At 37.0% G+C, this 18,277-nt stretch overlaps 1 pseudogene; it reads left to right on the top strand.

Annotated features, from left to right (window-relative positions):
* The first annotated feature begins 435 nt into the window (after positions 1-435).
* Positions 436-18,277, top strand: part of LOC122674661 — a 172,766-nt pseudogene continuing 154,924 nt past the window's right edge.

The following is an 18,277-nucleotide window of genomic DNA, read 5'->3' on the forward strand; positions in this document are numbered from 1 at the left end:
AGTGATAAAAGTAACAACCAAACAAGAGGTTATAACATTGTAAACAATTATGCACCAAACATAGAAGCTCCTAATACATAGAGCAAGTATAAACAGACATAAAGGAAGTAATTGAGAGTAATACAATAATAGCAGGGGAATTTAACATCCTACTTACATCAATGGGTAGACCATCGAAACAAAATCAACAAAGAACACTGGCCTTAAATGACACATAAAAGCAGATTGATTTAATCCAAATATATAGGACATTTCATCTAAGAGCAGCAGAATACACATTCAGTACACATGAAGCATTCTGCAGGATGGATCGAATGCTAGGCCAAAAAACGTGTCTCATAAATTTAACACTGATGGCATATCAAACATCTTTTCTGAACACAATCACATGAAACGAGACATCAATTACAAGAATAAAACTGGAGACAAATCAAGATGGAGTCCATCTTTTACAAAATAAGAAGGCTCACTTTGTGCTCAACTTTGCTTGAATAACCTGTTGCAAGAAGAATACTTCAGACCCGGGGAATTATCTTCAGTCGCACACCAGCTAGATGAGTAAGAGACAATGAGAAATGGCAGAAGGAGAAGTACTGGTGAAGATTATCACACATTTTTGCAGCAGCCTTCTGGAAATATGGACCACAGAGCTTTTTCTCTCTATTCAAGTTATAAGCAATGCCTTGAAAGTTTGGGGCTTAGAACTAATCCTGTTTAGCAGTCCAGAGTGTCAGAAGCTCTGGATCAACCCTCAAAATGAAAGATAATTTTTATGCAATTATAAAGAATACTGGTTTATAGTTAGAAAATTAGGAAAACAGTGGTTCAACTTGAAGTCTCTCTTGACGGGTCCAGAATTAAGATCACTTTTCTTGCGCTTTTCTTGGCTCAGTTATAACAGGAAGGTTATTCTATATTTGTTGTTAAGGATGATCTGCCAGATTGTGACCAACTACTGCAGAAGATCAGAGTCCAACAAATGCATCAACCAAAACTTATTGGAGAAGAATTAGCACAACTCAAAGAACAGAGAGTACAGAAAACAGATCTAGAGAATGTCTTAGAATAAATTATGGGTCAGTAATGTTAGACAAAGATGAGCAGGTTTGCAAAAGGCTCTGGCACCAAGTGGCCAAGAATTGACATGGAAGGTGAAAAAGCAGATCTCCGCAGGGCTATTAAGCACAGTGTGCAAGGCATTTCCAGTAACACATGTCGATATTCCACAGACATCAGTTTCACATCTTACTTTAGAAGAGCTGTGGAAGAGATGAGAAGCCTACTCTGAAATCAGCAGCAGTAGCAGCAGCAACTAGATCCACCAGGACAGCTTACACGTTCGTGTGAAAAGCTGAGCACAAGTTCAGGAGCACTTATCAGTGATCTAGGTGATTCTATGAATGAAGACATGCTTCAGGCAGCTGTGACGATGCCTTTAGGAACTGTTAGAAGTAATCTAAAAACGGAAGGGGAAAACTATCTTCACAAATCATTTAGGTATTCAGTCTTTCCAATATTGTCCTGTGTGATTACAGCATAGGGGCATTTTGATAATGTGTCAAAGACAAAAATTTTCAGCAGAGGAAATAAGACTTAAATGGTTTGCAAACAAAAAGATGAGCGGGTGAAAAATACATCAGTTATAGATAATGATCTTCCAAACAGTAGTCAAAGAGGCATTAAACAATTAAATTTAAAATAATTTTCTAAGTGTTCTTCTTTTTGTTTGTTTTTTGAATGTGCAATATCCAACTCATCAAAAATTAGGGCATTTTTCTTGGATCTTTTTGCTGACCAACTAATTATAACTAGCTCTGGCCACAGAATTTCCCCACATTTTGCCATCTTTTCCTCATTTCTGCATAGGGAATTTGGCTTACATTTATCCTCTAATGCTTGCTCTTATTTCTCTTTAACCAAATTAACCTTGTGGGACAGTGCCTCGCCTCTGTGTCGATAATAATCATGGTTCCAGAAGGATACATTTTTTCCCTCTGACTATGTACATGAGGTCAGGTGTTTTCTTATGCTATTTTCTCTGCTGGCAGTTTTTCTGCTACTTGGTTGTCATCATTTTCTACAGCTCTTTTGAAAGATGGTAATGTTTCTTGAGTTTTCAAGCCCTCTAAGAAGGGATCATTATTTCATGATTCTGGTGCATTTCTAAACTCTGAAATCAGCTCTACCCAAGTATTTGAGAATAAATGAGAATTCTGTTCATGTGTGAAAAAAAAAGAAAACTGGGGGAGGGGGTTACAAATGTGGGGAGGATAAACAACATGATACTAAACAACCAATGAGTCACTGAAGAAATAAGAAATGATAAGAAATTATTGAAGGCAAATGAAAATAGAAACACAACATTCCAGAATCTGTGAGGCAGCAAAACCAGTTTTAGGAGGGAAGAGTATAGGAATACAAGCCTACTTCAGAAAACAAATAAACAAAATTTTTCAAATAAATAGTCTAACCTTATACCTAAAGGAATTAGAAATATAAGACAAATAAAGCTCAAAATTAGTAGAAGGAAATAAATAACAAAGATAAGAGTGAAATAAATGAAATAGAGACTAAAATAACAGTGGAAAAAATCAATGAAATGAAGAGCTGGTTGCTTGAAAAGATATACATAACTGGTAAAGCTTTAGCCACACTCTTCAAAAAAACAAAAACAGAGGAAAGGCCTCAAGTAAGTGAAATCAGAAATGAAAGAAGAGCAATTGTAATTGAGAATACAGAAATACAAAGGATAATAAGAGGATACTATGAATAATTACATACCAACAAATTAAACAATCTAGAAGAAATGTATATATTCCTAGAAATGTACAATATTTCAAGATTGAATCAGGAAGAAATAGATAATATGAACAGGATAAAATACACTAGTAGTGAAATTGAATCAATAATCAAAATACTCCCAACAAACAAAAGTACAGAACCAAATAGCTTCATAGGTGAATTATACCAAATGTTTACCAAAAAAGTTATGAAAACGTCTATTCTTCTCAAGCTATTTCAAAAAATCAAGAGGAAGCAAGGCCTCAAAATTCATATTCAAGCCAATATTATCCTGATTACAAAATTATAGAAAAATACTTAAAAGAAAAAAAGGAAATTGCAGTCCTGATGAATATAGATGCAAAAAATATATCCCTGATGAATACAGATGCAAAAAATTCTCAACAAAAGATTAGGAAACTAAATTTAACAATACATTAAAAAGATCCATGATCAAATGGGATTTATTCCAGGAATAAAAGGATTGTTCAATATTTGCAAATCAATCACATAATATATCATATGAACAAAATGAAGGATAAAATTATATGATCATCTTAACAGATTCAGAAAAAATATCTAATGAAATTCAGCCTCTATTTACAATAAAAACCCTCAATGAGGTGGATACAGAAGAAGCAAAATGAATATAATAAAAACCTCAATATAACAAAAAACCAAATATGCCAAATTCCCAACTAACATCATACTAAATGGTATAAAGTTGAAAGCTTTTTCTCTAAGATCAAGGACAAGACAAGGATGCCTACTTTTGCCACTTTTATTCAACACTGTATTGAAATTCTCTCCATGGAAATTACACAAGAAATGAAAAAAAAGACAAGACATTCAAATTAGTAATTAAGAAGTAAAACTGGCATAGTGCAGAGATGACACAAAACTATACATAGAAAACACTAGAAGCTTCACCAAAAATTAATATAGCTAATAAATCAATTCAGTAACATTGCAGAATATACATTTAGTGTACAAAAATCTGTTTCATATCTATACACTAATAATAAACTACCAGAAAGAAAATTTAAGAAACACAATTCAATTATTCAAGAAGGCAAAAAAAAGCAATACTCTGAAAACTAAGACACTCATGAAAGAAATTTAAGATGACACAAATAGAAAGATATACCATGCTCATGGATTAAAAGAGTAAATACTGTTAAAGTATCCACACCACTCAAAGCAATATACAGACTCAGTGTAATTCTGTTCAAAAAACTAATAGCATTTTTCACAAAACTGGAGCAAACAATTGTAACATTTGTATAGACCCCGATTAGCCAAAGCAATCTGAAGTAATTGGAAGAAAACTGGTGGTATCATGCTCCGTGATTTCAAACTAAACTATGAAACTAAAGTAATCAAAACAGTATGATACTTACTAGCTCAAAATCCTCCATGTTAGGCTTCAACAGTGCAATAACCAAGAACTTCTAGATGTACAAGCTGGATTTAGAAAAGACAGAGGAACCAGAGATAAATTGCCAACATCTACTGGATCATGGAAAAGCAAGGGAAGTCCAGTAAAACATCTACTTCTGCTTCATTATGCTAAAGCCTTTGAATTTGTGTGTCACAACAAATTGTGAAAAATTCTTCAATAGATGGGAATACCAGACCACCTTACCTGCCTCCTGAGAAACCTGTATGCAGGTCAAGAAGCTACAGTTAGAACTGGGTATGGCAAAAACCACTACAATATTGTAAAGTAATTAGCCTCCAACTAATATAAATAAATGAAAAACATTTTAAAAATTAAATTAAATTAAAAAAAGAAAAGAACTGGGCATGAAAAAATGGACTGGTTCCAAATTGGGAAAGGAGGACATCAAGGCTGTATATTGTCTCCTGCTTATTTAACTTATATGCAGAATATATTATACAAAATAATGGGCTGGATGATACACAGGCTGGAAGCAAGACTGACAGGAGAAATATCAATGCCTCAGATATGCAGATGAAACCATCCTCATGGCAGAAAGTGAAGAGGAGCTGAGGAACCTCTTGATGAAGGTGAAAGAAGAGAGTAAAAAAGGTGGTTATAACATTCAAAAAACTAAGATCATGGCATCTGGTCCCATCACTTCATGGCAAATAGGTGGGGAAGCAATGGAAACAGTGAGAGACTTTATTTTCTTGGGCTCCAAAATCACTGTGTATGGTGACTGTAGCAATGAAATTTAAAAGACATTTGCTCCTTGGAATAAAAACAATGACAAACCTAGACAGCGTATTAAAAAACAAAGAGAATACTTTGCCAACAAAGGTCTGTATAGTCAAAGCTATTTTGCCAGCAATCATGTATGGATGTGAGAGTTAGACCATAAAGAAGGCTGATTGCTGAAGAATTAATGCTTTTGAAATGTGGTGTTGGAGAAGACTCTTGAGAGTCCCTTGGACAGCAAGGAGATCAAATAAGTAAATCTTAAAGGAAATGAACCCAAATATTCATTGGAAGAAATTATGCTGAAGCTCCAATATTTGACCCCCTGATACAAAGAGCTGACTCATTAGAACAGACCCTGATGCTGGGAAAGAATGAAGGCAGGAGGAGAAGGGGACGACAAAGGATGAGATGGCTGGATGACATCATAGACTCAGTTTGAGCAAGCTTTGGGAGATGGTGAAGGACTGGGAAGCTCGGTGTGCTGTAGTCTGTGGGATCTCAAAGAGTTGACATGACTGAGTGAATAAGCACAATGATTCTCACAGAAACATACAAATAGATCAATAGGACATAATAGAAAACCTCAGAATAAATTCGTGCTTAAAGCAAGATGGTGGCAGAATAGGACTGGAGATCACTTTCTCCCCCACAAATTCATCAAAAGATCATTTGAATGCTGAGCAACTTCCACAAAACAACTTCTGAATGCTGGCAGAGGACATCAGGCACCCAGAAAGGCAGCCCATTCTCTTCAGAAGGAGGTAGGACAAAATATAAAAAGCAAAGAGAGAGACAAAAGAGTTAGGGACTGACATCTGTCCTGGGGAAGAAGCGGTGAAAGAGGAGAAGTTTCCAAACAGCAGGAAACCCTCTCACTGGTGGGTCTGTGGGGAGTTTTGGAATCTCAGAGCGCAACATAAGTGGGAGAAAAAACAAAACACAGAATGCATGCCTAACCGCAACTGCCAATGAAGAAGAAGCCCAGACGCTTGAATCTGCCACCAGCAGTTGGAGTCTGGACAGGGAGGTGTGGGATGCATGCTTAGGGTAAAGACCGGACCTGAATGCCCTGAGGACAATCTGAGGGAGCTAACGTGAGAAAGCAACCCAAATTGTGGGATAGCCAGAGAGAAAAAAAAGAGAGTGAGAACTTTTCTGTAAAAGACTCCAAGCTAACATGCAGTCTGGTCGGCTCACAGAACAAAGGATTGAGCGAATACCACAGGAGAGCTAGCCAGCTGCCTACAGGCTCCTCCCCACCACAGGAGACAGTGGCAGGCGTGGGACAGCCAGAAGTGGAAAGCAAGGGCCAATCTCGGCCCCAGAGACTGGCATCCTCCACCAAACTGTGAGCAGGCTCCCTGTTGCTAACCACATCTTCCTGGGATCCTGGATAGTTGACATCTGTCAGGAGGGTCGCAGCCAGCTATCTGCTCTCCAGGGGATGCACACGGTGCACTTGAAACACTGCTCTGGCACCACACCCAGGAAACCGAGTGGCTGGACCCAAGCAGCTGGGACAGGGGAGGTGATTAAGGGCCAGTGCTCTCACCAAGCATCTGGTCATCTGAGGTGCTTGGACCTGGGAAGGGCACAAAATGCACACCTAACTGAGAATGTGCCCCCGTGGAGAACCAAGAATCTGAACCTGAGCAACTTAGACCTGGGAAGAGCATGAAATGCAGGGCCTGCTTTGGACAGTACCCCTGCAGAGAAACCTGGAGCCTGAGCAGTGTAGGCCCAGCAAGCACACACCACGGTGAGTTGGGGCAAATCCAGTGTGGTCCAGACACTGTGAGCACTCCCAAACAAACACCAGCAATATTTGTCTGCAGTGTTCCTCCCTTCCCACAATGCAACTGAATAAATGAACCTAAATAAGTGACCACCTTCACCCCCTCTGTCAGAGCAAAAATTAGACACTGAAGAGACTTGGAAACAGAGGAAGCCAAAATAAACAAAGAAGAGGGAACCACTCTACAAGTGACAAGTGCAACGGATTAAAACCCTGTAGTTAACACTGACTGAGCATTGGAGGGGGTCTACAGACCTTGAGAAAAGTACAAGTTGGAACAAGGAACTATCTGAAATTTAACTGACCCCACACTGCCCACAACAGCTGCAGACAAATTCCTGGATATGTTTTTACTATTATCACTTTTTACTTTATTTTTATGTTCTTTATTATTCCTTTAATTTTCATTTTTATAACCTACTATTACCTTGCAAAAAGAAACTCTATTTTTAATCAAATTTCATATATATATATATATATATATAATATAATTTTTGTGATTGATTTTGTTTTGTATTTTTAATATTGTGTTTTTGAGAGTCTAACCTCTACTCTAGACTTTTAATCTTTGCTTTTTCGTATTGTTATCAATTTTGTACCTTTAAGAGTCTATTCTTCCATTTTCACCTAGGGGTGTGATTGCTGGCTTGATTGCTCTTTCCCCTTTTGATTCTCCCTTTTCCCCCCTGGTCACCTCATCTCTTCCCTCCCCCTTCTCTTCTCTACTTAGCTCTGTGAATCTCTCTGGGTGTTCTGGGCTGTGAAGAACACAGGAAACTGATTAGTGGCTAGATTGCTTTCTCCCCTTTTGATTCCCCCTCTTCTCCTCCTGGTCACCTCTACCTCCCTCCTCCCTTTCCTCTTCTCCATGTAACTGTGAACCTCTCTGGGTGTCCCTCACTGTGGAGAATCTTTTCAAAATTAACCTAGATGTTCTATCATCTGTGATGTATGGATAGAGAAGTCTTGAGGATACTGTAAGAATAAGACTGAAAACCAGAGGCAAGAGGTTTAACTCCAAAACCTTAGAACACCAGAGAACTCCTGATCCCAGGGAACATTAATCGACAAGAGCTCATCCAAAAGCCTCCATATCTACTCTGAAACCAAGCTCCACCTAGGAACCAACAAGTTCCAGAGCAAGACACACCACACTAATTCTCCAGCAAAGCAAGAACACAGCCTTGAGCATTAAAATACAGGCTGCCCAAAGTCATGCCAAACCCATAGATACCCCAAAACTCACTACTGGACACTTCATTGCACTCCAGAGAGAAGAGATACAGTTCCACCTACCAGAACACAGACACAAGCTCCAATAACCAGGAAACCTTGACAAGCCACTCGTCCACCCTATCCACAGGGAGCAAGCTCCACAATAAAGGGGAACCACAAACTTCCAGCCTACAGAAAGGCCACCCCAAACACAGCAATCTAAACAAAATGAAAAGGCAGAGAAATATTCAGCAGGTAAAGGAACATGATAAATGCCCACCAAACCAAACAAAAAAGGAGGAGATTGGGAGTCCACCTGAAAAAGAATTCAGAATAATGGTAGTAAAGATGATCCAAAATCTTGAAAACAAAATGGAGTTACAGATAAATAGACTAGAGACAAGGATTGAGAAGATGCAAGAAATGTTTAACAAGGACTTATAAGAAATAAAAATGAGTCAGTCAATAATGAATAGTGCAATAACTGAGATCAAAAGCACTCTGGAGGGAAGCAACAGTAGAATAACTGAGGCAGAAGATGGAATAAATGAGTGAGGTGGAAGATAGTGTAACAGAAATAAATGAAGCATAGAGGAAAAAGAAAAAAGAATTAAAAGAAGTGAGGACAACCTCAGAGACTTCTGGGACTATGTCAAATGCTCCAACATTCAAATCATAAGAGTTCCAGAAGAAGACAAAAAGAAAGGCCATGAGAAAATACTTCAGATAATAGTTAAAAACTTCCTTAAAATGGGAAAGGAAATAACCACCCAAGTCCAATAAACCCAGAGAGTCCCAAACAGGATAAACCCAAGGTGAAACACTCCAAGACACATATTAATAAAATTAATGAAGATCAAACACAAAGAGCAAATATTAAAAGCAGCAAGGGAAAAGCAACAAATAACACACAAGGGGATACCCATAAGGATAACAGCTGACCTTTCAATAGAAACTCTTCAGGCCAGAAGGGAATGGTAGTACATACTTAAGTGATGAAAGAGAAAAACCTACAATCCAGATTACTATACCCAGCAAGGATCTTATTCAAATGTGAAGGAGAAATCAAAAGCTTTACAGACAAGCAAAAGCTGAGAGAATTCAGCACCACTAAGCCAGCTCTTCAACAAATGCTAAAGGATCTTCTCTAGACAGGAAACACAGAAAAGATTTATAAACTCAAACCCAAAACAAGAGAGTAAATGGCAGCAGGATCATACTTATCAATAATTACCTTAAATGTAAATGGGTTGAATGCCCCAACCAAAAGACAAAGACTGGCTGAATGGATACAAAAACAAGGCCCCTATATATGCTGTCTACAAGAGACCCACCTCAAACCAAGAGATACAAGCAGACTGAAAGTAAAGAGCTAGAAAAAGATATTTCATGCAAAGGGAGACCAAAAGAAAGCAGGAGTAGCAATACACATATCAGATAAAATAGATTTTGAAATAAAGGCCGTGAAAAGAGACAAGAAGGACACTACATAATGGTCAAAGGATCAATCCCAGAAGAAGATATAACAATTATAAATACATATGTACCCAACATAGGAGCACTGCAATATGTAAGGCAAATGCTAACAATTATGAAAGGGAAAACTAACAGTAACACAATAATAGTGTGAGATTGTAATACCTCACTCACACCTATGAATAGATCAACAAACAGAAAATTAGCAAAGAAACACAAACTTTAAATGATACAATGGGCCAGTTAGAGCTAATTGATATCTATAGGGCTTTTCACCCCCAAACAATGAAATTCACCTTTTTCTCAAGTGCACACAAAACCTTCTCCAGGATAGATCACATCCCTAAACCATAAATCTAGCCTTGGTAAATTCAAAAATAATTGAAATCATTTCAAGCATCTTTTTTTATCACAATGAGATAAGATTAGATGTCAACTACAGGATAGGAACTATTAAAAATACAAACATATGGAGGCTAAACAACAGATTTCTGAATAACTAATAAATGACAGAAGAAATAAAAATAATAAATCAAAATATGCATAGAAACAAATGAAAATGAAAACATGATAACCCCAAACCTATGGGATTCAGTAAAGCCAGTGCTAAGGGGAAGGCACATAGCAGTATGGAGATGGAAATAGCAACCCATTCCAGTATTCTTGCCTGGAGAATCCTGTGGACACAGGAGCGTGATGGGCTGCTGTCCATTGGGTTGCACAGAGTCGGACATGACTGAAGTGACTTAGCATACATGCATGCATTGGAGAAGGAAACAGCAACCCACTCCAGTATTCTTGCCTGGAGTGTCCTGGGGACAAAGAAGCCTGGTGGGCTCCCATCTATGGGGTCACACAGAGTCAGACATGACTGAAGCGACTTAGCAGCAGCAGCAGCATTACAATACAAGCTTACCTCAAGAGACAAAAGAAAAATCAAATAAATAACCTAACTTTACACCTAAAGCAACTAGAAGAAGAGGAAATGAAGAACATCAGGGTTAGTAGAAGGAAAAAAAATCATAAAAATTAGGGCAGAAATAAATGAAAATGAAACAAAGGATACTATAGCAAAAGTCATCAAAACTAAAAGCTGGTTCTTTGAGTAGATAAGTAAAATAGACAAACCACTAGCCAGACTCATCAAGAAAAAAAAGGGAGATGAATGAAACCAATAAAATTAAAAATGAAATTGCAGAAATCACAACAGACAACACAGAAATACAAAGGATCATAAGAGACTACTACCAGCAACTATATGACAATAAAATGGACAACTTGAAAGAAATGGACAAATTATTAGAAAAGTATAGCCCTCCAAAACTGAACCGGGAAGAAAGAGAAAATCATAACACACCCATCACAAACACAGAAATTTAAACTGTAATCAAAAATCTTCCAACAAACAAAAGCCCAGGACCAGATGGCTTCAAAGCTGAATTCTACAAAAAATTTAGAGAGGAGTTAACACCTATCATACTCAAACTCTTCCAGAAAATTGTAGAGGAAGGTAAACTCCCAAACTCATTCTATGAGGCCACCATCAGCCTAATACAAAAACCAGACAAAGATGCCACCAAAAAAGAAAACTACAGTCCAATATCACTGAAGAACATAGAGGCAAAAATCCTTAACAAAATCCTAGCAAACAGAATCCAACAACATATTAAAAAGGTCATACATCATATGACCAAGTGGGCTTTATCCCAGGGATGCAAGGATTCTTCAATACTCATAAATCAATCAATGTGCTACACCACATTAACAAATTGAAAGATAAAAACCATATGATTATTTCAATAGATGCAGAGAAAGCCTATGACAAAATCTTACATCTGTTTATGATTAAAAAAAAAAAAAAAAAACCCTCCAGAAAGCAGGCATAGAAGGAACATACCTCAACAAAATAAAAGCCATATATGACATACCCACAGCAAACATTATCCTCAGTGGTGAAAAACTGAAAGCATTGCCCCTAAAGTCAGAAACAAGACTAGGGTGTCCACTCTCCCCACTACTATTAAATATAGTTTTGGAAGTTTTAGCCACAGCAATCAGAGGGGGAAAAAAAAAAGAAATAAAATAAATCCAGATTGGAAAAGAAGAAGTAAAACTCTCACTGTTTGCAGATGACATGATCCTCTACATAGAAAACCCTAAAGTTACCACCAGAAAATTACTAGAGCTAATCAATGAATACAGCAAAATTGCAGGATATAAATTAATATACAGAAATCCCTTGCATTCCTATACACTAACAATGAGAAAACAGAAAGAGAAATCAAGGTAACAATTCCACTCACCACTGCAATGAAAACAATAAAATACTTAGAGATAAATCTACCTAAAAAAACAAAAGACCGATATATAGAAAACTATAAAACACTGAAGAAAGAAATCAAAGATGACCCAAATAAATGAACAAATATACCATGTCCGTGGATCAGAAGAATCAATACAGTGAAAATGAGTATATGACCCAAAGCAATCTATAGATTCAATACAATCCCTATCAAGTTACCAATGGTATTTTTTACAGAACTAGAACAAATAATTTCACAATTTGTATGGAAATACAAAAAAAAAAAAAAAAAAAAAAAAAAAAAAAAAAAAAAAAAAACCTCGAATAGCCAAAGCAGTCTTGAGAAAGAAGAATGGATCTGGAGGAATCAACCTGCCTGACTCCAGGCTCTACTACAAAGTTACAGTCATCAAGACAGTATGGTACTGGCACAAAGACAACAATATAGATCAATGGAAGAAAATAGAAAGCCCAGTAATAGATCTACACACCTATGGACACCTCATCTTTGACAAAGGAGATATGGATATACAATGGAGAAAAGAAAATCTCTTTGACAAGTGGTGCTGGGAAATCTGGTCAACCACTTGCAAAAGAATGAAACTAGAACACTTTCTAACACCATACACAAAAATAAACTCAAAATGGACTAAAGATCTAAATGTAAGACCAGAAACTATAAAAATCCTAGAGGAAAACATAGGCAAAACACTCTCTGACATAAATCACAGCAGGATCCTCTATGAACCACCTCCCACAATAATAGAAGTAAAAGCAAAAATAAACAAATGGGATCTAATTAAACTTAAAAACTTTTGCACAATGAAGGAAACTATAAGCAAGGTGAAAAGACAGCCTTCAGAATGGGAGAAAATAATAGAAAAATGAAGCAACTGACAAAGAATTAATCTCAAAAATATACAAGCAGCTCATGTAGCTCAATACCAGAAAAATAAATGACCCAGTCAAAAAATGAGCCAAAGAATTAAACAGACATTTCTCAAAAGAATGCATACAGATGGCTAACAAACATATGAAAAGATGATCAACATCACTCATTATCAGAGAAATGCAAAACAAAACCACAATGAGGTACAATCTCATGCTGGTCAGAATGGCTTCTATCAAAAAGTCTACGAACAATAAATGCTGGAGAGGGTGCAGAGAAAAGGGAACCCTCTTACACTGTTGGTAGGAATGAAAACTAGTACAGCCACTGTGGAGAACAGTGTGGAGATTCCTTAGAAAACTGTAAATAGAACTGCCTTATGACCCAGCAATCCCACACATACACACTGAGGAAACTAGAATTGAAAGAGACACATGTACCCTAATGTTCACCACAGCACTGTTTACAATAGCCAGCACATGGAAACAATCCAGATTTCCATCAGCAGATGAATGGATAAGAAAGCTGTGGTACAAATACGCAATGGAATATTAGTCAGCTATTAAAAAGAATGCATTTGAATCAGTTCTAATGAGGTGGATGAAATTGGAGCCTATTATACAGAGTAAAGTAAGTCAGAAAGAGAAACACCAATACACTATATTAAAGCATATATGTGGAATTTAGAAAGATGGTAACCAGGACTCTATATGTAAGACAGCAAAAGGGACACAGATATAAAAAGAAACAGACCTTTGGATTCCATGGGAGAAGGTAAGGTTGGGATGATTTGAAAGAAAATAGCATTGAACCATGTATATTACCATATGTGAAATAGATTACCAGTCCAAGTTCTATGCATGAAACAGGGCACTCAAAGCCAGTGCACTGGGACAACCCTGAGGGATGGGATAGGGAGGGAGGTGGTAGGGGGTTCAACATGGGGGACACATGTACCCCCATGACTGATACATGTCAATGTATAGCAAAAACCACCACAATATTGTAAGTAATTAACCTCCAATTAAAATAAATTAATTAATTTTTTTAAAGTTCATACTTAATGGTCAGTTAACCTATGACAAAGAAGCCAAGATTATATAGTGATGAAAGGCAATTTCTTTAATATTGTTGAGGAAACTGGATAGCTATTTGAAAAAGAACAAAAGTGTCCAATACACAAAAATAAACTAAAAATGAACTTAAATGTAAAACCTGAAATCATTAAACTCCCAGGGGAAAATGTAGGATGCATACCCTTTGACGCTGATCTTAAGAATACATTTTTGGATCATTTTCCTCAGGCAAGGGAAACAAAAGTAAAAATGAAATGGGACTACACCAAACTAAACAGCTTTTGTAGAGCAAAGGAAATCATTTCCAAAACAAAAAAGGCAGCCTAATGAATGCAAATGATATACTTGATAAGAGGTTGATTTCAAAATATATAAAGAACTCATGCAATTCAACAAGAAAAACATAATCTGAGTTTAAAAAATAGGCAAAGGACTTTAATAAATGTTTTCCAAAGAAGATACACAGATGGCCAACAGAAACATAGAAAAATGCTCAACATCACTAACCATCAGGGAAATGCAAATCAAAACTACTCCACAACTGTCAGAATGGTTATTTGTGAAGTAAGTTAGACACAGAAGCAGAAATAGTGTATGACATCCCCTCTATGAAAAATATAAAAAGACATGATACAAACAAACTTATTCACAAAACAAAAGCAGACTCATAGACCAAGAATGAGTTTATAGTTGCCAGGGAAGGATGAGGGGAAGGAATATTTAGGGATTTGGGGATGGACAGGTTCACATTGCTATATTTATTAATAAAATGGATAACCAGCAAGGACCTATTGTATTGCACAGGGAACTTTACTCAATGTTATGTGGCAGCTTGGATGCGAGGAGAGTTTGAGAAGAGTGGATACATGTAGATGTATAGCTGAGTCCCTTTGCTTTCTACTGGAAACTATTAAAATATTGTTAATCAGCCATACTCCAATAAAAAAATAAAAAAGTTTAATTTTAAAAAGGAAAGATTATTATCTTAAACAAGAAATAACATGTGGTAATGAGGATATGGATAAATGTGCACCCTTGTGCTCTGTTGGTGGAATTGGAAATTGGTGCAGCTACTTGGAAAACAGTATGAAGTTTCCTCAAAAAAATTAAAGGTAATTCTACAACAGGATCCAGCAATTCTACTTCTGAGTATTTATTAAAAGAAAATAAAACATTAATTTGAAAAAATATGTGCACCCCTATGTGAGTTGTACCATTATTCATTATCAGCAAGATATAGAAACCACCTAAGTGATCATTGAGAGATAAATGGATAAAGATTTTACATATACACATACATATACACACACATAAAAAATATTACTCAGCCATAAAAAAATTTAAATATTTTTCAATATTTGAAAGAATAAGGAATGACCTAGAGAGTGTTATTCTAAGTGAAATGTTAGACAAAAAGAGACAAATGCCCCATGATTTCACTTATATGTTCAATATGAAAGACAAGTCAAATGAACAAACAGAATCAAATAGAAGCTAACTCATAGATGCAGAGAACAAACTGGTAATTTCCAGAAGGGGTGGGAGTTGGGGTCGGGTGAATTAGGGGAAGAGATTATGAGGTACAAACTTCCAGTTATAAACTAGTCTAAAGAATGTAATATATTGCATAAAGAATATTGTCAGTAATATTGTAATAACTTTGTATACTGATAGATGGTTACTAAACTTACCTAGTTTCAATGCTTAGTGTCAAATCATGATATAGTACACCTAAAATAATATGATATTGTATGTCAACTATACTTCAATTTTAAAAAAAATTTTAAAAAGAGAGCAGTATTCTAAGCTGACCTCCATAATTCCTACTCCCTGGTGTACATACCATATATAATCCCCCTCCTCTTATGGGCCAGGCATGTGAATATGATGGACCATCATTCCCATGGTCAGGATTCTGATAATCTCACTTTGAGTTCATCAACAGGGTGATTATTGTTGTTGGGCTGCACTCAGTCAGATGAGCCCTCTAAAGGAACGTGAAATGTCAGAAAGACCCTCTCCTGTCCTGGAAAGACAGTAACAACAGGGCCCTGCCTGCAACCTCAGGAAGTGAAGAGTAGTCCCTGACTGACAACCATCAAGGAAACAAGACCTCAGCCATGTGCTACAAGGGACATGCCAAACACCAGTGATCCTGGAAGCTAAGAGCACAAGGCTTTCGGGACTACCTTCTGGCATCTCAAAGATGGTGTCAACTAGCCAGGCTGAATCAACACCTTGTATGTCTTCTTCATTCTACTTATTTGTCAAGGTAATACTGGTTTATAACATTATGTAAGTTTCATGTGTATGAAATATTTTTACTTCTGTGTATAGGACAGCATGTCCAGCCCTCAAATTTGATTTCTATCCATCACCAGACAAAAGACCCCATACTCATTTTACCTTCCCCTAAAGACCCCCACACTCCCACCTCTGGAAATCTCTACTCTGTTCTCTATATCTATATATTTGTTTTTTGTTTGTTTTATTTATTCATTTAATTTGTTATATTCTGCATATGAATGGAATCATATTTTTCACCCTTTAAAATTCATAGCAAGCACTATCAAAAATCAGTTTATTCATGAATAACATGACTGGTCAAAGGGCTGAAAACTAATTTCAATGGATCACTCTCAGTGAACTATTGAATATACTAAAAGCTAAGCAACAGCCTGAAAATGTCATGATTTTTAAGCCTCATCTGACGTCATCACTAGCACATGAAGAGGATTAAAATCATATTGAAAACATTGGTTACCAATCACTAAAGACAGAGTGGGATATCACTTCTTTTGTTCTTATTGCTATCTTCTAACTGGAAGGATGTGAATTTTGGTAAATAGATTTAACCTTTTATAGATAGAGAAATAAGAATATTTCCATTTTATTTCTCTTCTAAAAGGCTAATGTTAAAATAAAGCCTCTTGAGCTACTGGAATTTTATGTACAATGCATTTTATAACTTTGTAACACTTACACATTTAATCATACATTTACAAAAGAGATTGTTACCTTACCGAAAGTTTCTAAACTAGTAGGAAAATGGTGTTAGTCACTCAGTCATATCTGACTCTTTGTGACTCCGTAGACTGTAGCCCTCCAGGCGCTTCTGTCCATGTAATTCTCCATGCAAGAATACTGAAGTGGGAAGTTATTCCCTTCTCCAGGAGATCTTCCTGACCCAGGGATCAAACCTGGGTCTCCTGCATCACAGGCAGATTCTTCACCCTGAGACACCAGGGAAGCCCCAACTAACAGAGGTCAAAACTATTATTGTATTGTTGCTGTTCAGTCACTCAGTCATGCCCAAGTCTTTGCAATGGTTGGACTGCAGCACACCAGGCCTCCCTATCCATCACTAACTACCAGAGCTTGCACAAACTCATGTCCATTGAGTCAGTGATGCCACCCAACCATCTCATCCTCTGTTGCCCCATTCTCCTCCTGCTTTCAATCTTTCCCAGCATGAGGGTCTTTTCTAATGAGCTGGCTCTTCACATCAGGTAGTCAAAATATTGGAGCTTCAGCTTCAAAATCAGTCCTTCCAATGAATATTCAGGGTTGATGTGAATTGCCCTTTCAAAGATGGTCCTTGGCCTATTAGTATGGAAATTGCCAAGTATTTAATTTTCTACACTAAATTTGATTGTATAAAGGAAACCATTGTTGTAAACATATGTATTTAACACCAATATCCAAAATATTATATAATAGAACACTAATTAGAATTTATGAAAAATATAACTAATACTTTGTGAGGCCTTAATTCTTAGGATCAGGAAATAGGAGAAAGATAAGACTCAGTCCTACGATTTCTGTAAAGTTCTTCCTTCCCTGTTATTTCTCTCTTTCTAACCCATTTTTACTGTAGTGTAGCTGATTCACAACGCTGTCAGTCTCAGGTGCACAGCAAGAGTGTCAGTTATATGCATGCACATCTCTCCTCTTTCTCAGATTCTTTTCCAATACAGTGCATTTCAGAGTGTTGGACAGAGTGTCCTGTGCTATTACAGTAGGTCCTTATTAACTATCTTTTTTTATATATGGTAGTATGTGTATATCAATCCAAGTCTCCCAGTTTATCCTTCCCCCCTCCTTCAGTTCAGTCAGTTCAGTCACTCAGTTGTGTCCGACTCTTTGCGACCCCATGAATCGCAGCAGGCCAGGCCTCCCTGTCCATCACAAACTCCCAGAGTTTACTCAAACTCATGCCCATTGAGTTGGTGATGCCATCCAGCCATCTCATCCTCTGTCATCCCCTTTTCCTCCTGCCCCCAATCCCTCCCAGCATCAGGGTCTCTTCCAATTAGTCAATTCTTCGCATCAGGTGGCCAAAGTATTTGAGTTCCAGCTTCAGCATCAGTCCTCCCAATGAACACCCAGGACTGCTCTGTTTTTGGATGGACTGGTTGGATCCCCTTGCAGTCCAAGAGACTCTCAAGAGATTGTCATACTGATTGAAGTATCAGTAACAAATATCACACAATATCGCTTACATACGGAATCTTAAAAAATGGTACAAACGAACTTATTTATAAAACAGAAAAGAGTC

This window comes from Cervus elaphus, chromosome 18 (assembly GCF_910594005.1).
Source record: "Cervus elaphus chromosome 18, mCerEla1.1, whole genome shotgun sequence".
Lineage (NCBI taxonomy): Eukaryota > Metazoa > Chordata > Mammalia > Artiodactyla > Cervidae > Cervus > Cervus elaphus.